We start from the raw sequence: 21,279 nt of genomic DNA, 5'->3' as shown, positions 1-21,279 counted from the left end.
ACGATGAAAAATTTTTTTTTCCAGTTTTCAATGTCACAATGTGCTCAAAATGTTCCGAAACATCGAAAAATCATATCTAGAAAAAATGTCCAGATGTGTGTGTGCGCGCGCGCGCGTGTGTGTGTGTGTGTGTGTGTGTGTGTGTGTGTTATGGCACTACAAAATTCAAACGCTTATAACTCGGAAACGGTTTGAGATACAGGGCTACCGTTTTGCACAGATGTTAAGGACGTTCACGAGTAAATCGATTTTCTATAGATTTTCTTAAAATTTAGATGACACACTATTTATAGCTTCCTTAATGTACTTGCAAAATTTTGAAGACCATGCCCGTACCAAAGTGGAGATATTCGTTGTTGAAGTTGGGAAATTTAACATGCAAGATATAAGCAAATCATGAGTTTAAGAGACATTCTAATTAATAGCAGTCACAATTTTCTATAGTATTTGATAAAAAAAAAATGCATCACGATAGATATTGATATTAGGAATAAAATATAAAAAAATAGAGATGCTCAGCCGTGTCGTTCATACGTAGTAACGATTCAAAGCTATAAATTTGACGATTTTGCGAGCGTGATTTTGTCACGGCATGAAAGGGATGACGCCGTTATGTAGCGGCAACACTGCCGGGCAACGATACGTAAGGGCAAGGGGGAGGGACTTCACGCACATGCACACTGGCAGGAATTTATTTTCATCATATTCAACGATTTATCTCATAAAGAATTGTCAATCTAAGCATTTATGGCTACACTTTTTAGCTCTTATTTTTGGAGACTTTTTGGGAATGATACATTTTTATAAAAATAAGTTGTTCATACATATGAATGTTCAATTTAGCATTCAAGATTATAAAAATATTAAAATGAGATATGAAAAATGATCAACAATAACAAATAAATTAATTTATACAAAATGGAATACTACTGAAAGTACGTGGCGGGCAAGCAAGGTTGCCAGATTTCTGCATCGCTCTAAGGATCCTTGTATTAGTGTATATTTATAGGGTGCGCCAGAGGCTTATTCGTATTAGTGCATAGAGTCCGTGCTAAAAGTTTCGAAGTAGGGAGAGGGGCGCGCGCTACACAGTGACAGTTGAACTAAGCCGAGAGAATACAGAAATTTTGTCTTCGATTATCAGTCGTGAACGTCCTTAATCTATACAAGCGCTTCATTCTCTGATAATTTTGTCAGAATTTGTAAAAAATTGCGAATTCTACGACGTTTTGACATTTAAGATTTATTAATAATTATTAATATATCTTAAAATTTTCGGAAGTTAGAGCGTCGACACCCTTTTTATGAAAATGTCAAAACGTCGTAGAATTCGCAATTTTTTACAAATTCTGACAAAAAATTCTGAAAAAAAATTATAATTTTGTTTTTATAAATATAGGAAGGTTGGTATTGAATTTGGGGAATATCGGTTGAGCGGTTTAAATTATATGATTTTTTGAATTTTACGAAAATATGAGTTTTTCAAAAAGTCGTCTAACCGCTTTAATTTTTGGAAATTTTGTAAGATATTGTGTATGTATGAGTGTGTACTTCTTCAATACTTTCCGGCAAAGTTGTCGGAATTATTTAATTTCAGTGTAAATAGAAAAACGATGAAAATTGAAAGATGCAAACAGTTTTTTCTGATGGCTCGTCATTCAGTTTTTTGTTATGAATTTAAATAAAGAGATAAATTGAAGTTCGTAAAAGAAGGTAGAGAAAATACATTATTTCCTTGTACACAAAAAAAATGCTGCAAATTGAAATTTGCAAATTGCTTTCTCAAGATGGTCAAGTTGCATGATGCTCAAAGCTTACTCTATGAGGTGCTATATTTTTTATTTTTTCATCCTCTCTCTACACAAGCACTCCAAACAAACCGAAACAATCATTAAAAAAAATGATTGATGACCTTTATTTTTGATAAAGTAATATTAACAAAGTAATAATAAACATAATAAAGTAATAATAAACAAAGTAATATTTTTGATAAATATTACTGTATACAGTAATATTTATCAAAAAAGACGGAAATTGATTTGTATTGATTTAAATCGTAATAACTTTTTAAAAAATTTTTTTTATGAGATGTGTGTTGGTTCACCTTCTCGTGATGCGTCTCGAAAAAAAAAGTCTTTAAAATGAAATATGAAGATTCCCAACAGATTCATTATAATCATCACAAGCCCGTATTTACAGTCAGTTTTCAAATATAGTCCGTTTTTAAGACCCGATTTGTAAAAGCTAACACTCCATACGTTGATGAAAACGAGATTTAAAAACCGACTTATATCTAAAAACTGACTGCGAATCCGAGACATAAATAGATTGTGAGTAACCACATACTTTTTTATTATTTTTAAAATATAAAAAAAGTTAGCGGTTCCCATAAAATGACGTAAAATTCGTAATGTATTAATATTATGTGTAAAAAATGCAAAGATTCGAAAATTTGTAAAGATTAACATTTCTTGAAAACAAAAGCTTGGAAACAAAGTTATGTGTTTCAATTTTACAGTATACGAATATACACAGCCGCACACAAAGGAAAACATGTCTTATAAATATATATTTTTTCAATTGTAAGACATTTTAAGCACGTTCACATTGAACCATAAAATATTGAACAAAAAATATAAAAATTTAAATTATAGTTACCTGATTTGGATAATACCTAGTATGGTATGAACATATTTTGCTAAAAACCAACTAGAATGTAAAATAATAATATAACGATATTTTTATAAATAATTTTGCTCAATAAACCTTTTCAAAATTGAGTTAGAAATACAAATTGAGAAAAAAAAATCATACAGCTGATATATGTTTTTGAAATTTGGAAAAGTTAAAAATCAATAAATAGATTAAAATTTTATTTGAAAAAAAATTAAAAGTAACAAATTGCTTTCTTAAGCTTTTAGAACAACGCTGTAAGCTTCCTCTATGAGGAAGCCAAAATGAAAAATATAGTACCTCATAGAATAAGCTTTGAGCATCGTGCATCTTGAGCACCGTGCGTCTTAACCATCTTGTGGAAGCAATTTGCAAATTTTAATTTGCAGCATTTTTTTATTAATTCTTGACAAAATTTGACAGAAAGAGAAAGAGAGACAGAGAGAAAAAAAACAATGCTCACCAAGTCCAATAGCAATTATTAGATATATATATATTGCATTCTGAATCTAGAACTTTTTTTTTATTAAACCGTTTGCTTCCAATAACTTTTTGAAGCATTCTTTTCTGTTACCATACTCAGAGATGCAAAGTGAATGCACACATATCGATGCACGAAATTTTCAAAGCTGCATGTAGCCACCACTGTTCACTGTAGAAAGAAAAAGTTGAAGCGTACCAAGATCAACAGAATTGCTTGTTGTTTCTTATATGCATTACATTCTGAAATTAATTATATGCACACACATGGATGCACAAAATTTTCAAAGCTGCATGTAGCCACCACTGTTCAACTGAAGAAAGAAAAAGTTGAAGCGTAACAAGATCAACAGAATTGCTTGTTGTTTCATATATGCATTGCATTTTGAAATTATAAATTCATATGCTATTCATAAATGAACCACCGATAACTTTTTGTAGCATTTTCTATTACTTTTATTATTTATTATTTATATATATCTATATTCTATGGTCAAAAATAGGAAGTGATAATTCTTGGCGCACATGTTGATACATAGAATTTTTAAAGTTTGCACGTATCCGCTGTGCTTTATTATTCATCTACATTTTGATACTCAGAAAAAAAGTACCACAGATTCATTAAATTAATTATGCTAAAACTAAAAGTGAAAAAGAGAGCTCACTTAAAAATTATTAAAACTTAAAATTGTTTGATGTAACTGTGCATTGGCTTTCGAAGCCAGCAATTTTAGGCTTATTCAGAAATAAGTGACTGAAGACTTAGTAATGAACTTCTCCGTTCATATATTAGTCGGAACGAAAAAGTGAAATGATTGGCACACCTGCCGCTTCACAGAAATATCAAAGTTCACAGGTTGCATACCAGTAATACAAACTTTGATACTATGGAGAAAAATACTTCAAAATTTCCTGAACCATATTTTTGAAATTTATTATGCTACATTCAAGAAAAAAATAAAAAACATTGTGCAAGTTTAGGCAAGCAAAATGGAGTAATTGTGTATGTCTCCATGGTTATACGTAGGCAAAATATTTTATCGCATCCAAAAATGATCAGGTGAAAACTTACATGCAGCGTGAATTTTTCAACTCATTATATCAATCTCAAACATGGAGTGAAATTACACACTATACATGTCCTTTCATAACGTTCTCAAACTTTAGGTGTCCATCGCATTTCAAAGATACAAATTTTGACATCACGAGAAATAAAGTACCCAATGACTTTGTGAAATAAATTTCCAAATTCATCATGCAGCAGCAACTCAAGTGAATATCTATGCATTTACTCGAAGATTTATTATTAAAGATTTTTTTTAAACTCGGGTGTATAAAAAAGCATTCATGAAGACTTTGTTATAAACTTTCAAAATTATGTTGATGAAATCAATGTGAGGAAATAGAAATACACAATACACATATTGTTTAGAGAAAGAATAGAAAACTTCAAAAAGTAAAAAAGGCACGCCAAGTACTAAAAGGTCGTGACCATTGTTTTAAATGATTTTCTATATTCGCATTTTCAATAAATAAATTTAAAAAAATGTTTAACTGTGAAAAAATATGAGATTTATTGTAACATATACAGTGTATGAATTACGTTTCCTGTAGGAATTTTGAATTTTGGAAATAAAAAAAAATGAGATCATTTTCTAACGTAGCCAAGTACAGTGAATGAATTAAGGTTCTTGTGGAATTCATTCGTGTACACTTTTAGCCCTAATCCCTCACTTATTCAGAAAAATTTTCCAGCAAACGCCACAGAGCAACAAAGGTTTCTCGAATGATTCTGCAATTATTAAGAGATTATCATCTGTTTTTATGCTAGCTCGGGTTATAAACTTAAAACAGTTTACGCGTACAAGTGCATGCATTGTATCTATACGATGTACTGCACAAATTCATTTTCAACATTACATACAAGCTTGGCGTGCATGGTTTTCAATCGGAAGCTCGGGAAGAGACAATTGTTCAAATTTACTATGAAAACAATAATTAATTAGTATTGTATGAACGATTGTGAAAAAAACCGATCCCCCAATAAAATATGAGAGGCCCTGTTATATAATGATTTGATAAACAATACAGATGGGTGCAATTTGTGGATAAAATTGAACAATTAAACGAACGGATAAAGAAATGAAATCAATCAATCCCTTTATATGCCTTTATCTTGTACGGATACATACGGCCATTCTTTCATGCCCATACGCATTCTAATTTATCCACGCGTCACTTTCACTCGTTTGTCCGTAAACTCATTTTTTTACCAAATGGGCAGATAATTGGATGAATTACACAAGTACTGAAATAGATGAACAAAAAAGTAAGTTGTGTAAACATTGATTTGAGAAAAGAAAACGCGTTGAATACGAAACATTTGGAGTAATGAATTTATCAGTCAAACTAGTCAAGAATGGATATTTTTCTTTGTGTACACAACGCGGGATCTCACGTCGAACTACTCAATAAAATAGTTGGATGGAAAAGGGATGGCAAATTAAAAAACAATTACATGAGAGGATCATCAAGATTTCATCAAATATATGGATGGATGAGGCATTCCTTCGCCGAGCTTCCGATTGAAAACCATGCACGCCAAGCTTGTGTGTAATGTTGAAAATGAATTTGTGCAGTACATCGTATAGATACAATGCATGCACTTGTACGCGTAAACTGTTTTAAGTTTATAACCCGAGCTAGCATAAAAACAGATGATAATCTCTTAATAATTGCAGAATCATTCGAGAAACCTTTGTTGCTCTGTGGCGTTTGCTGGAAAATTTTTCTGAATAAGTGAGGGATTAGGGCTAAAAGTGTACACGAATGAATTCCACAAGAACCTTAATTCATTCACTGTACTTGGCTACGTTAGAAAATGATCTCATTTTTTTTTATTTCCAAAATTCAAAATTCCTACAGGAAACGTAATTCATACACTGTATATATTACAATAAATCTCATATTTTTTCACAGTTAAACATTTTTTTAAATTTATTTATTGAAAATGCGAATATAGAAAATCATTTAAAACAATGGTCACGACCTTTTAATACTTGGCGTGCCTTTTTTACTTTTTGAAGTTTTAATATTTACTGATTTCACTTCTTTTTGCGAAGCGTGACAACTATATAGGAATTGTATTTCATTCACTGTATTTGTCAACTTCAGAAAACGATCTCATTTTTTTTTTATATTTTGAAGTTTTTTATTGATAATGCAAATATAGAAAATTATTGGAAACTACGGTCGCGACCTTTTAATAATTGGCGTTCTTTTTTTACTTTGTCAATTATTTTTTTTTCTGATTTCACTTATTTTTTAGAGGCGTGACAATATTTACTTAAGAAAAAAAATACATTCCTCGTCTTCGACGAAAATTTTTAAAACGATTTGTTTCAAGTTGAGTACTTTTCTCTATGTGGCAAAAGCAATCGACACAGCCAATTTTTCTATGTAGATGGACGAAAACTATGCGGTTATGTTCATGTGAGTTGAAACCTTTTACAAGCAATAAAGGTGACGATTTTGATTATCCATTCAGCATATCGAATTTTATAATGAAAGATTGGGAAATTCCTATGCAATGGGATGATATTTTCATTTTCTATTCCTTTTTTTGGAAAGCTCCATTTGTTTATTTGGAAAATTGATTTATGAAACTATCTTCTTCTACTTCTTCTCTTTCAATGGATTCCATGTTGACATGGATACTGTCAATGGTTTGCAATGTCCAAAGAAACGTTTCCATGCTATTTAATATCTCAGACGACAGCTTTATAGTTATTTGTGAAAATATAAAATTGTCGAATATATATTGAAAAATATGAAGGCATCCATCTAGACGTCGAAAACCCTATAATCGCCAACCTAGACATCGAAAACAATAGAACCATCGACCAAGATATCGAAAACCATGCAGTCGTCAATCTAGACATCGAAAACCATGCGGTCGTCAACGTAGTCATCCTTAGAAAAACTGACTGCACCATCGGAAACTATGGAGCCGTTGACCTTCATACCGGAAACCATAGACAAATTCACCCCAACATCGGAAACTATGAAGTTATCGACCGGGATAGTGAAAACTATGAAGTCGTCGATCTAGTCCACGAAAACAATGGGAAAACATACCTGGACATTGAAAACTGCCGAGCCGTTGATCTAGACCTCGAAAAGCATGGAAAAACATACCGAGACGGCGAAAGCCATGAAGAAATATTCCTAGCCATTGAAAACCATAAAGCTGTCGACGTAGCCATCGAAAACAATGGAGCCGACGACCTAGACCATGAAAACCATGGAGAAACATTTCATCAAAAAGTATGGAATTGTTGACTTAGCATCAAAAACCATGGCGGAATATACCTGGACCACGAAAATCATGAAGGAACATACCTAGACATTGAAAAATATGGAGAAATATACCTGGACATCCGAAACCATGGAGGAATATACCTAGGCATTGAAAACTCTGTGAACACATACCTAGACATCGAAAGTTATAGAGCCATCGACCTAGATCACGGAAATGATGGAACAATATACCTAGAGAACAAAAACTATGTAAATACAGACCTAGCCATCGAAAACTGTTGAGCCGTCAACCTAGACCACGAAAAATATCGAGAAACATACCTAGACATCGATAACTATGAAGCCGGCGACTTCGCGCTCTAAAACCAAGAAAAAAAAACGAAAACCATGGAGGGACATACCTAGACATAACAAAAATGATGGAATAATACACCTGGACATCGAAAACTATGTAGAAACATACTTAGCCGACGAAAGCCAAGGAGAAGCATACCCCGCAAACGAACAGTATGGAGCTGTCCACGTGGACATCGAAAACCATGGAGGAATCTACCTAGACCACGAAAACCATAGAGAAACATATCCGAACATCGAAAACCATGGAGAAATATACCTGAACCACGGAAACCATGATGGAACATGCCTAGATATTGAAAACCATGGAGGAATATACCTAGACATCGAAACCTATAGAGGAATTATCCTAGACCACGAAAATCCGAGAGAAACATACCTGGACATCAAAAACTGTGGAGTCGTCGTCCTCGACTGCGAAAACCATGAACAAACATACCTAGACCACGAAAACCATGAAGGAATCTATCTAGATCACCAAAACCATGGAGAAACATATGCATACATTGAAAACCATGGAGGAACATACCTAGACATCGAAAACCATGGAAGAATTATCTTAGACCACGAAAACCCGAGAGAAACATACCTGGACATGGAAAACTGTAGAGCCGTCGACCTCAACTGCGAAAACCATGAAGAAAAATACCTAGACCACGAAACCATAGAGGAATCTACCTAGACCACGAAAACCATGGAGGAATCCACCTAGACCACGAAAACCATGGAGAAACATATCCATACATCGAAAACCACGGAGGACTATACCTGGACCACGAAAACCATGAAGAAACATGTCTAGACATTGAAAACCATGGAGGAATATACCTAGACATCGAAACCTATGGAGAAATTATCCTAGACCACGAAAACCATGGAGAAACATACCTTAGACATCGAAAACTGTGGAGCCGTCGACCTCAACCGCGAAAACCATGAAGAAACATACTTAGACCACGAAAACCATGGAGAAACATACCTGGATATCGAAAACTGTGGAGCCGTCGACCTCGAACGCGAAAGCCATGGAGGAATATACCTAGACATCGAAATCCATGGAGGAATTATCCGAGACCACGAAAACCATGGAGAAACATACCTGGACATCGAAAACTAAGGAGCCGTCGACCCAGACCTCGAAAACCATGAAAAAACATACCTAGACGACGAAAGCCATGGAGGAATATATCCGGACATAAAATACTATACGGTCGTCGACCTAGCTATACTCGAAAAATCCAGCGGCGTCGACCAGGATTTTATATTTTTTTATTTTTGTTATTTATTATTTAATTTTATTTTTATTATTATATTTTTTCATTTTATTATACTATTATTATATTATATTATATATTGTATAATATAATATATATATTGTATTATACATTAATTATAATAAAATATTTATTATAATATATTTTATTATTTATTAATAAATAAAATATATATTATATAATAATACGAGTTATGCGTAAGCCAGGAGCTGGTATTGCCCCCGCTGTCCGCACATTCTCTGTCTCTCTCGCTCGGCGACGCGCAAGAGAGGGGGTAGCCGCGTTTAGCGTACTGTGTGACAGGAGAGCCGAGAAATGTATACCAGGCCTGCAAAGGCCGTAAGTCCGAACGTAAACATGCTCAACTTACGCCTCTCTGTCTCTAAGAAATGAAATTTATCGTAAAGCGTTCGGTCTCAATTCTTTAAAGAGACATATTTCGGGAATGGCTGAATGGATTTACTTCCAACAAAGACCAATGGAAAGGGAAAAATCGAAAAAAAATTCTCACCAATTTTTAGATTTTTTAATAATATGGTTTGTCCGCAAGCGCCGTTTGAAAACTCTGTGACGTCAAAAATCGGCATATTCGCGTATATAAGAGTGCGGCAGGGCTCGCGCTGGCTTTTTCTTTACGCGCTGCTGATTTTCCTTTTAATACTTGGCGTCGAGCCGCTACCGCGTCTCTTGAAATTGTTATGGATATGTTACGTCCCGAGAGGGAGATTTAGATGAGATCGTTCAATCCTCGATGTAGAGAACGATGTATCGATTGGTCGATCACCGTTGGTGAGTCTTCTTTGAGGTTTTGGACGGTTCTCGAGTACATACATTATATTATAGGTAAACGTGACCTTGAGTTGGAGGTTTCAATATCCGTAGATTGGGGAGAGATTTTCCAACCACGGAGTCGATGTTGAAGGTCGTTGAATAAAAAAGTGTTCGGAGATATTTTGTTACTATTTTGTGAATAATACCAGAGGATCCTGAAAGTCTGAGAAGAATCGATTTTCTTATAAACCTCTGCCACCATGGAGTAACAAATGATTAGCTTTCATGTTATTTTTTTTTTTGGATTTAAAAGCTTCTTAGAACAAATTAATAATGTCAAAATTTGGAGTTACAAATAAAATACTTGTCCTCCGATTGATATCATAAATTTTAGTGCTGCACGTAATTCAAGTGGTAACTTTCTTCAATTCATTAGAAAATATTTGGCCTCGAATTGATATAATAAATTTTAATGCTGCACGTAAATTAGATGGAATTTTTTTAAATTGATTTAGCCCTTCGAATCAAATAAGACGAATGAGGCATCGGTTTCCAAAAATATTTCAAGCACGATTTTTCAGTTTTTTATTTTTTACTTGTTATTTGATTCTTTTGACACTTTAAATGATAGATATAGATTAGTTATTTTTAAAGATAATGTTTTTTCAAGATTTGTGAAATTTTTTTCGAATTGTTCTGTATTTTTTTTTATAAAATAATTTTTTTGGCAATTTTTTATAAAAATTTTTTTTAAAGTTTGTTTTATGGATGGAATTATTAGCAAACGAGGGACCATCAATGTACTTGTCCCAACCTTTTTTTTCCTAGGCGAAGTTTATGGTTTGATATTACGTCTTTTTTCTCAAATGTTGCTTATGTGTGTTCAAATGACTATAGGATTGTAGTTTAAATTTCTATGAATTATTTATGATTTTCGGCTTATAACGTTGGTTTTCACTAAAAAAGACCTATCTTTCGTCAAAATTGTACTGGGAATATTTCGTCACAGGTCTATCCTTGGAGTTTAGCGATTTTTTTTTCCTTGTACTTTAATATGTTATGCTTATGGGGAACCCAAGAGCATGGAGAAATACGTGTTGCTGGCCGAGATATAATTTTCGTTGTAACTTTGGTTTCCACGAAAAAAGACTTATTTTTCGTCAAAATTGTACTGAAAATATTTCGGCACAGGTTTGTTCTTGGACTTTCGTGATTTTTCCTCTTATCTGTTAATATGTTTTGTCAATTAGGAATCCAATAGCACGGTGGAAAGCAGATTGGAAGCCAAGATATGATTTTTGGCTTGTAACATTTGTTTCGTCGAATGAAGACCGATTTTTCGTGAAATTTGATGTGAAAAATTATCGCCATAGATCTATCCTTAGACTTTGTCGATTTTTCCCCAAATCTTCATACGAAGAAAGAAGAAAAGTAGAGACTTCTTTAATACAACAGATTTTTTTTATCTCTTTTCTCCAAAATTCAAGTGAAAAATAGATAAAATTCAATGCACAACAAATATAACAGAATTGACCATTTTTAATTGTCGCTTTTGCATTCTGCATCTAGAGATTTTCGTGTCATCCAAAATGTGCCCCTGATCAAAAATATTTTCAAGGTTTGCAAGTAGCCGCTGAGGTCCAATTGTCTACAGTTTGACAGTTACCAAAAAAAGCACCAGAAAATTTTTAACATTTATTATGCCAGAATTCAACAGAGCAACAGAATTCAAAAAGGTTCACGTACCTGCATTGATTTTGGAGGAAAAAAATTTCAGGACAATTTAAAAATAAATTTAGAAGTTTAAAAACTCAGAATAGAATTTAGAAAAAGGAAAATTTAGGAATATAGAAAATCTAAAGACTTTTGTGATGAATTTTCCAAATTTCATGTTACGGTTGGAGTGAATAATTTGAATGATTGGCACACATGCTGCGACACAAAAATATGAAAGTTTGAAGATATTCGCTCCATAGCGCAGTAATACAAACTTCAATACTATTTGAAAAGAAACACTTTAAAACTTGCTGAACCAAGTTCCATTACATATTACCATAATCAAAGATAGGGAGTGATACTTAGCACATATACTTATCCACAGAAATTTCAAAGTTCGCAGGTATCTGCTGCGATTCAAGGTATATGCGCATGGAGCTTGGAGCACAGCGATTTCAAATCCATTCATAAATGAGCAACTGAAGACTTTTGTAATGAATTTTCCACGTTATGTTTATGTTATAGTGAGAGTCAAAAAGTAAAATGAATGGCACGATATATAAATTTTATCGTTTGCAGATTTTTGCTGTATTTCAATGATTCAAATCATTGTATTATAGTATTATAGTGAAAATGATGTTGGCCGGCATTGTACTTACACGGAAAGGTTCTGGAACTTTTCAGGTTCCACCTATTTTCACCTGAGATAATAGAATGCACCCAAATGGATAATTATCTTAATGATAAACGATAAAAAATGCAACTGGTTTCATATCGGAGGGTTGCATAGGAAAAAAGTTATAGGGGTTGAAATTCACAAAATCGTTATAACAAAAAAAGTATTGCACCTATCTCGATGAACTTAATTGCATTTCGAAGAGGGTAAAAAAATAGTAGATACGTGTTTTTGCGTTTTTCTCGCAAATCAAGTTAAGGGAGTGAACCCCTATATATGTTTACATCAAATCTCAATAAAACGGCCGTAATTTTTTGTTTTCCTTATTTCTCCTGGTCGTGATACGTTTTTCCTCATTGATAATTCTGACTGATTTATATTTGGCAATGAGATAATAACATAGGCATACGATAAGCGCTTACACATATACTCATATTCGTTCCGGTTGATAAGACCAAGTTTTGGGATAACGCATAGAAAAATTGCGTAGTCAAGTAAAAAAAAGAGAGCGTACAATATGCTTATATCTTTTATTGATAATATGTCAACAGCAATAAATAGAAGCGAATATATAATCGTATGCTCTATTAGCCGTTGTAAGTACTGCAGTAACGATAGTCATCGAAAAAGTGTTTAAAACATAGCGACTTTTTACACCAGGAACAGCGAACAATAGTAACATTTTCACATCCTGGAACTTCACAACGTGAGTTGCAAGAATCTCCAAATGCAAAGTCTACAGAATTTTCAAAATTGGCTGGTTTTTCTTCAATATAACCACTTTTGTACCAAGAATATTTGTACCAAGAGGGGTTGGATTTTTCCGGTAGTTCCTTTAGGACTACCTTCATTACTTTGACATCTCTATTTGAAGGTTTCACATCAAGTACAGCTTGGGGACAGTATCCAGTCCAAGAATCAATCAGTAATAAAGATTTTGAACCAATTTTCGGGAAAAACACATGCTGCAACCAAATTTTGAAATGATCTGAAATTAGAAAAACGTTTTTTTTTTCATTCGAAAAAATATCTATACACAAACAGTGGGTGTAATTTATACCTGAAGTAAGCTTCCCAGACTTGGATACTTCTATGTACACATTATCGGGTCTGAAAAGCGTTTTCTCCACTATTGGACCAATCTTGCCGGTTGGTTCTTTTAAAATCAAAAATAGAGGAGATAGCAGTTTGCCGTCAGCTGATATAGTCGGCTGAATCGTATAACTGTGGGTCGTAGATGAGACTGATTGTACAACACATTGTACTTGCTTTCCTCCTTCGAATGATAAAGTTCTTCCGGAATGCATTTCTAGCTGGAAGCTACTCTGATCTGCGTTGAATGTATTTGACAATTTGTATGTTGCAATATTTTGCTTTACGTCAAAGACAAATTTTTGAATTTGTTGTTCCAAGATTTCTCTATCTTCAATTGTTTTGGATGTAATGAACTTATTAATTTTTCTCGATACGATACGATGAGCCGCTTTAAATGATTTTATCCACTTAGGAGATGCTTTGAAACGAAAATCAGAATGCCCTATTTCTTTTTGAGCATGTAAGGCCCATTTTTTCAAATCGGAATCGTGCACTATTAAACCAGCCTCCACAGCAGCTTTGAAATTTTCCAAAGTGTAACTACAAATTCGTCCTAATTTTTCTTTGTACGTCCCACCCTTGTTCAAATTGTGTACCCACCGCTGCAACTGTCGTATAGATTGCACTCTCTTGAACTTTTGTTTAACACTGCCCAGACTTAGATTTCCTTTCTTCCCGCTGCGCCAAACTAAACGGCCCTTAATTTGTACTCGTAAGATAAATCTTCGTCATCACGAGTGCATGTATCAGGCGGAAGTTCTGGTTCATGCAAGGCGTTTGCCCACTCCTTATCTTCAACAATTTCTATTTCCCAATCCTTGAACGATTCTTCAAAATCCAAAGAATTTTCTTCTACCATTTCAAAACCACTGTATTCGTTCATTGCAGTCAACAAAATATTTTCAAAATTTTCTTTCAACTGTACTTCATTGTTATTCACTGGCGAATCCGGTAAACGCATAACTTCAAAAGTTGCGAGAAGCATTCTAATAACGTTCAAAGGATTTATCTTCATTTTGATTAATACTTGCAACTTCGTTTTAAATAGTCTCGAATTGTAAGGCACTTCTTTCGTGTAGAATATAAATAACCGACTGTGGTGAATATATTTCGCGATCGCAGTTTTATTACTGCTTCTGCGTCGTATTTCAAATCTAATTTTGGGAGCGAGTCACAGACTGAACAGAGATGACTTTCAAATAACACCATCAAGTAAAGGGGCGGGGGGGGGAGGGGGGAGGGGGGAGTTGATGATAACTTGAATTGATGATAACTATGGAAATGTGTCAATATTTACCGAATTTTTGTGAAAAACATAAGGAATAGATATTTTTGGAATTTGCCTTGGGGGTTATTCAATATTAACTAATAAAAAAATTGTTATCTGTAGAAGTTATCCCATCAGTAATTTTTGGCGGGAAAAAGTGAATTCTTTCAAACTATGGATGTGATTCATATGAATACCATGGAAAGTTACAAAAAACGAAATGATGAAGTGGTAGAATTTTCAACCGAAAAATTTGATGTTCTCGCATTTTTCTTGCTCAATTAAGTAAAATCCATTGTTTAAATAAATTTTGAACAGAATCTTCTAAGTATAACTAGAAGAGTCAGATTACCTTCAAATGAAAAATAAACCATAAGGATTGGACGTATACTTTAGGTTCTATAACTTTCACTAGTTATGAAAATGTAATTTCGAGAAAAATCTATCCATCATTTAAGATGTAAATATTGAAAATGTGAAGGAAAAACGTATCACGACCAAAAGAAATAAGGAAAACAAAAAATTACTGCCATTTTATTGAGATTTGATGTAAACATATATAGGGGTAGTTCACCCCCTTAACTTGATTTGCGAGAAAAACGCAAAAACATGTATCTACTATTTTTTTACCCACTTCGAAATGCAATTCAGTTCATCGAGATAGGTGCAATACTTTTTTTGTTATAACGATTTTGTGAATTTCAATCCCTATAACTTTTTTCCTATGCAACCCTCCGATATGAAACCAGTTGCATTTTTTATCGTTTATCATTAAGATAATTATCCATTTGGGTGCATTCTATTATCTCAGGTGAAAATAGGTGAAACCTGAAAAGTACTCCTCGAAGGTCTCAAATTTAAAGAGTGATTTCAACGCCTAGAAACGTTTTTCCGCCGATAAAAAAAATACGTGTTTTTTAGATTTTTATGTAGAATAACATATTTAAATTTCATCAAAATCGAAGGACGTCAGCAGAGAACCTTTCCTTGTTAATCGCATTCAAAACTGAGCAACTGTAGACTTATCGTAATGCTCCTTTTCACTAATACTTTCACATTTGCAGTTTGGAAAGTGGGAATACTCAACATAAACGTCATTTCATAAGTATTATTGTCAAAATTTGTGTTTGTCTACCGCATTCCGAAGATTGGACTTTTCATATTATCAGCAAAAAAAGCATCCAAAGGCTTTCTGGAACAAGTTTCCAAATTTATCACTCGACAGACCAAGTAGAAAAAGAACAACGATACTTATACCAAGACCAGAAATTTTTTTAAAAATCTGATTTACAAAATGTGCAGTTGAAGATCATAGGTAGAAACCTTTCGAATGATGTTACCTCAATCAGCATGAAGAAGTAGTAGAAAATCAGAGGACACATCTCAGGCAACGAATTAATAATATGTATCGATCCGCTGCAGACCGATGGGGTGAAAAGAAGGATCGGAGAGGGCAGAGCCAAACTCAATAGGAAGCATGATATGGGAATATTCAAAAATAATGATGACACAAAAAATAAATTAGAAAACATTTATTCGATTGGAGTTTCTCACATTATATACCAACAGTTCCATGTGTTCTTATTTTATTAATTATCAACCATAATATTTCAGATCGCAAAAAGAAATTTTGACACATTATAGATTGACGAACATTTGTCTTTACAACTTCCAGACCTATTTTTGATGAACTGATTTGCCTTATTTATATTGTTATTCACTAACTGTGCGATCGTTTGTTACATTCGTTCCGCACTTCGTAACGTCAAACCCCGGCCGGTTCGTTACGACTGGTTACGACACAGCTATCAAAGGGAACTCGCATATATAACCTACATTATTACACATGATATATAATCACGCAACCGACGATGTATTTACAGTGGACAATATTCCGCGCACTTTGGTTTAATTGAAAGATTATATAAGTTGACACTTATTTCCAATCGAACGAAATAATAAAATATTGAAAAGTTTCGTTGACATATTTTTTTATATTTTTCATTTTCACACACAGATCACAGTCTACATTGACGCTGCCGCTTTTATACCGGTTTAGTATATACCACAAGTTTTATCAAAATAAATATTAGTATACACTTTGTTAGATGACGCGAAAATTATTTTTATTTTCCCGCACGCACTTCCTAACATCATAACCCCAAACGTCAACACGACGTGAAACTTCGGCTGGTGACTTTCGAGTGATTTCAAGCTCTCGAGATCCTCAGCATTCCGTCAAACTTCCTTGCTCTTTTTATTGAATGTCATTGGCCCAAAAATTCTCTCACCCTTCATTGATTGCAGCAAAATTTCTCTCACTAGGGATTGGTGATCATGGGGGCCAAGGGGCCTATGTTTGTAGCGGTTGGAGTACGCGTATACAGATGCGTCAAATCCTGAATGTGTTAGTAACTTTTGCATAATCTTAAGCCCGTGCAAAGTTTTTTCTCAGAAATTACGACACTGATCATGCTGATTTTGGGCTTATTCGACAGAGAACTTCTTAATTATCTAAAAGTTCAATTTTCAAAGCCGTACATAACTCATGAGTGTCGTGATTTAAACAATCACAAGCGAATTTTACCCCCACCACCGCGAATCGTTTTATTCAGAGAAAGTATAGTCTCGGCGAGAGCCTCAGGCCAGCAGATCTCGGCGAGAGCCTCAGGCCAGCAGATCTCGACGAGAGCCTCAGGCCAGCAGATCTCGGCAAGAGCCTCAGGCCAGCAGATGACAGGGCTGTCAATGTACTTGTCCCGAGACTCTACCGAGTCTCTTGATAGTCCGGACTGTTTTCACGAAACTTGCATAACACATTTTATACCTATATAAGAACTTTAAATCGAATTCACACATCTCGCACTGTTTCCCCGAAATTTTATTATTTAGATAAACGATGAACGAATTTACACAGCCGGCGAACCAAAGAAATTATTTCGTCAGTCGATATAAATGATGTGACTAGAATACCGACGATTCGTAAACAAACATGCATGGAAACAATGTGACAAGAAGACCGACGATGTGAAGACGGACGACAGGTCAAATTTTTCTCTTTCAAATCTCTTGCAAGTCGTAATTTGTTAAATAAATTACCCTTAATTGAATAAAACATTTATTTTCATTAATTGATAATTTTTTTTTATTTTTTATGAGGTAAGGAACATCTTAAAAAATTACCAAGAAATATAGAAATTACAAATCTGTTTTATTATATAATTACAAAATTTCGTTTGAATATTCTCGAGTACACTCTAATGAGTGATAGTCATGATAAAAACAACCAAAACATTTATACCGTTGACGTACACCACGTTAGTGCATCAACACTTCAACGGTTCGAAGGGTATAAAATTCTTAAACCCAATCGAAAAATGTTCTTGAAGTGTTTCTGATTATTTCCATGAAAATATTTCATAAGATTTTTAATTCATAGGTGAGAATGCGGGTTATTGTACGCCAACATTTAAATGATGGCGAATTTATTTAATAAATGGCAAGAGACTTCAAACAAAAAATTTTGACATCGAATTTGTTAGTTTTGACAAATAAAAGAGCATAAATTATTTTTTCAAATTTATTGCAATTTTTTATTCGTGAATTGTCAATTTTTCAATAATTATATGAAAGAAAAATGACAAAAAAATACCGTGGACGGGATTTGAACCCCGAACTGTCGGAGCGAGAATCTAGCTCCTTCGCCACTGGGCTACTTGCCTGATTATAAATATATATAAATTTTATAGTACATAAGCAGGCTCCCAACTTTGATAGGCGATTTTCAGAAACGAAGTCGATTTGGCACCTACTATTTTAAGGGGTTTGGTTATCGGTACCTCCCTACATTATAAGCACGCGAAGTGAGAACCCGTAAGTCGATGCGCCTACCGCGGCCTCCCCTCGTTAGTAGTGTTGATTATTTGCGATATTGGATTTCATAGCGATCTATTTTATACATGTGGTACAATTATAATCTTTATTCTAATAAAAAAAATGAAATAATGAATAAAGCTGAAAGTAAATCTCATTTGTTTTGGGAAAACGTATGCAAAACTGCCTGTGTGAAAAATCTCCACTTGGCGACTTAACTTCAACCCGAAGTTTGCCGCCTTTTTCATTATTACCATTATTGTTCAGGCTGCGTTCACGGTTCACACTTTCTGTTTTGCCTACGCACACGAGTATAAAACCATTTCTGAACGAATATCAATAAGTGTCGCACGTGAAAGATCGAAGTGATGATATACGAGCTAAAGACAGTATTAACGAGTCTCTTGATCAAGAAATGGTGAGAGTTAACCCTTTGTGCCTTTGTGATGGTAATAATAATTTAGTCGCGCCAGGTCACACGACGGCTAACATGTCGGTCACCATAAGTCACAATAACGACGAAGCAAACACTGAAACGGACAAAATAAGATTTTGTACGGTCAGAATCCAAAATAACGGCAAAGAAAAATCGTACCTGTCGAAGAAATATTTTATAAAAAGGGAAACTTTCATGTATTTTGTACCGGTGATGATATAAATAACCATATCAAAAATCCTAACCAAACAAAATCACTTCGTATAAGAGGTTCAAAAAGTGATGAAATTGATGGTTATGACAAGGAAGTAGTGGGCGCGCGGCTAAAAGTCGACGTGATTTCGTACGGACGTAAGTACAAATGAATATACATACCAAAGAAAAATTTAATGTAGCATTACAAAACGCTTAGCTGTTAATGAATTTGATCTTCTCTGTGAATTTACATTCATTGATTCTCAATGAATTTACATATTTATTATAGAGTCAGAGCAAGAATGTTTGTTAAAAAATGAGCAGAGAGTGCTGGGACGTGAACACAGAATCGGAAAAAAGTAAAACTTTGCAGATTCTCCCCAGGTGATGATGTCACGTCCCGCGTGTGATTTCAATATACGCGGTTCGTGACGACGGCCTCCTCCGACAACTGCGCGACTTGACAACGGAGCGTCCTTGAGTGCGACCTATGTGTGTTGCCTCGTGTCGCCGTTGGCCGGAAGCCCTCGGAATCCGCCCGATCAGCATCGCCTGATCGCGAGTTCGAGGGACCTATCCATGGGAACGACTAAAGTGCTGAGATGCTGAAAACCCCGTCACGACGATCGCTTTCGAGCTCTCGTCGCCGTGGCGAGGATTTTTGTACATTAGTTTCGTTTGCTCTTAAGTGACTCTCGGTCGTCCACGTGGATAACTCCGTAATTCAGCAAGCTCGCGGCGGGGTAGTAAATCCTGAAAGATTGGTGAACCGCACAGAGAACCGTAAGTCTGTTTTCCGTTAACAAACGCGAAGTGAGGAACACACTGCCCCTTGCCTCACGGACGTTCTTTTGCCGAGTCTTGCAGACTTTTGCGTGCACCCTTTTGTTAAGTTTATTTCTCAATTTGTTATTCTTCATAAAACCAAGTTAATTCTGTGCATGTGTGTGAACCGCACGTCAAACGAAGGCGCGGTTATTGTGTGCGGAGCGGAATGGGAGAATTGTTCCCGTTCGTGTGATATAAACCTTTTTGTATCTTTCCTTTTCGCATACTTTTCACATCTATTTCTGTTCTCGTCAAACCTTCTATTTCCATGTCAATAAATCTGATTTCCCGCTTAATAATTATTTGAGCGACCCAATCTCCTGCTTCGGGGCCCGTACGGGACCATATAGGCACCCTTTCGTTATCTCTTAAATTATTTCGATTACTTAATCACTTCAATATTGCAATATTTCGGTTATTCCCATAATTATCCAATTATTTTTATTTCGTTTAGACCAAACAAAATATCTACTAAATATTTCACATTTCAAAAATCCTACACTTTGTGTAGGTTGGTGGCAGCGAAAACCAAGTAAATTTCCCAATTACGTTCGTCCCTTCTGGACGTAACAATGATAAATCCATTGAAAGAAAAAACAAAAAAAAAGGGTGTCAAAAACAAGGCGACATTGGCAGAGACGGAGAAAGGAAAGATAAGCAAAAAGAAGGTTTGTTGTATAAATAATATTTGAATAACATTTTGTTATCGGGCAAAGATAGCAGTGGACCAAGTATTCAATGGAAAGTAACAGCGCACAAATAAGTGTACTTGTCTACTTTGCGGCACAACATTTGTTACCTGCATTTTTATGACAAATGAATATCTCTATGACGCAAGCAAAAAACATTGAATTCAATCTTCAAAAGGATTATATGTAACGCATAATTTTGGAAACATATTGCTGATTGAAAAATTTTTATACAAAGTAAATGCACAATCATTGTTCTACAGGAGATATGTGTTAAGAAGAATGACGCTGAAGTTTGCAATGTTGGAGTCTAATGAAATATGAACGCAAAAAATCGTCGTTGTTGACAGGTGGCGGCCATCTTAGGCCGGTAGGCATGAGCCTGAGCGGGGCAACCGGCACCGCTCTGAACTTCACCGTGCTATATTTTTCGGAAATGAATTCTTTTCGTAAATTGTTATTTTAAGTCGCCCAAGCACGTAATTACAATCAAAATCATCAGAAAAATAACACGAGTTTAAGAAAAATGATCACAAGTCAAATTAATAATATAAAATCTAATCACAAACAAAAAATGTAAAAATCGACTGCGACGCATGCGCAAGCCGAGCGTTAATGGGCTATAGGACGCG

The sequence above is a fragment of the Venturia canescens genome, chromosome 3 (genome assembly GCF_019457755.1).
Source record: "Venturia canescens isolate UGA chromosome 3, ASM1945775v1, whole genome shotgun sequence".
Lineage (NCBI taxonomy): Eukaryota > Metazoa > Arthropoda > Insecta > Hymenoptera > Ichneumonidae > Venturia > Venturia canescens.
This window is presented reverse-complemented; position numbering follows the sequence as displayed.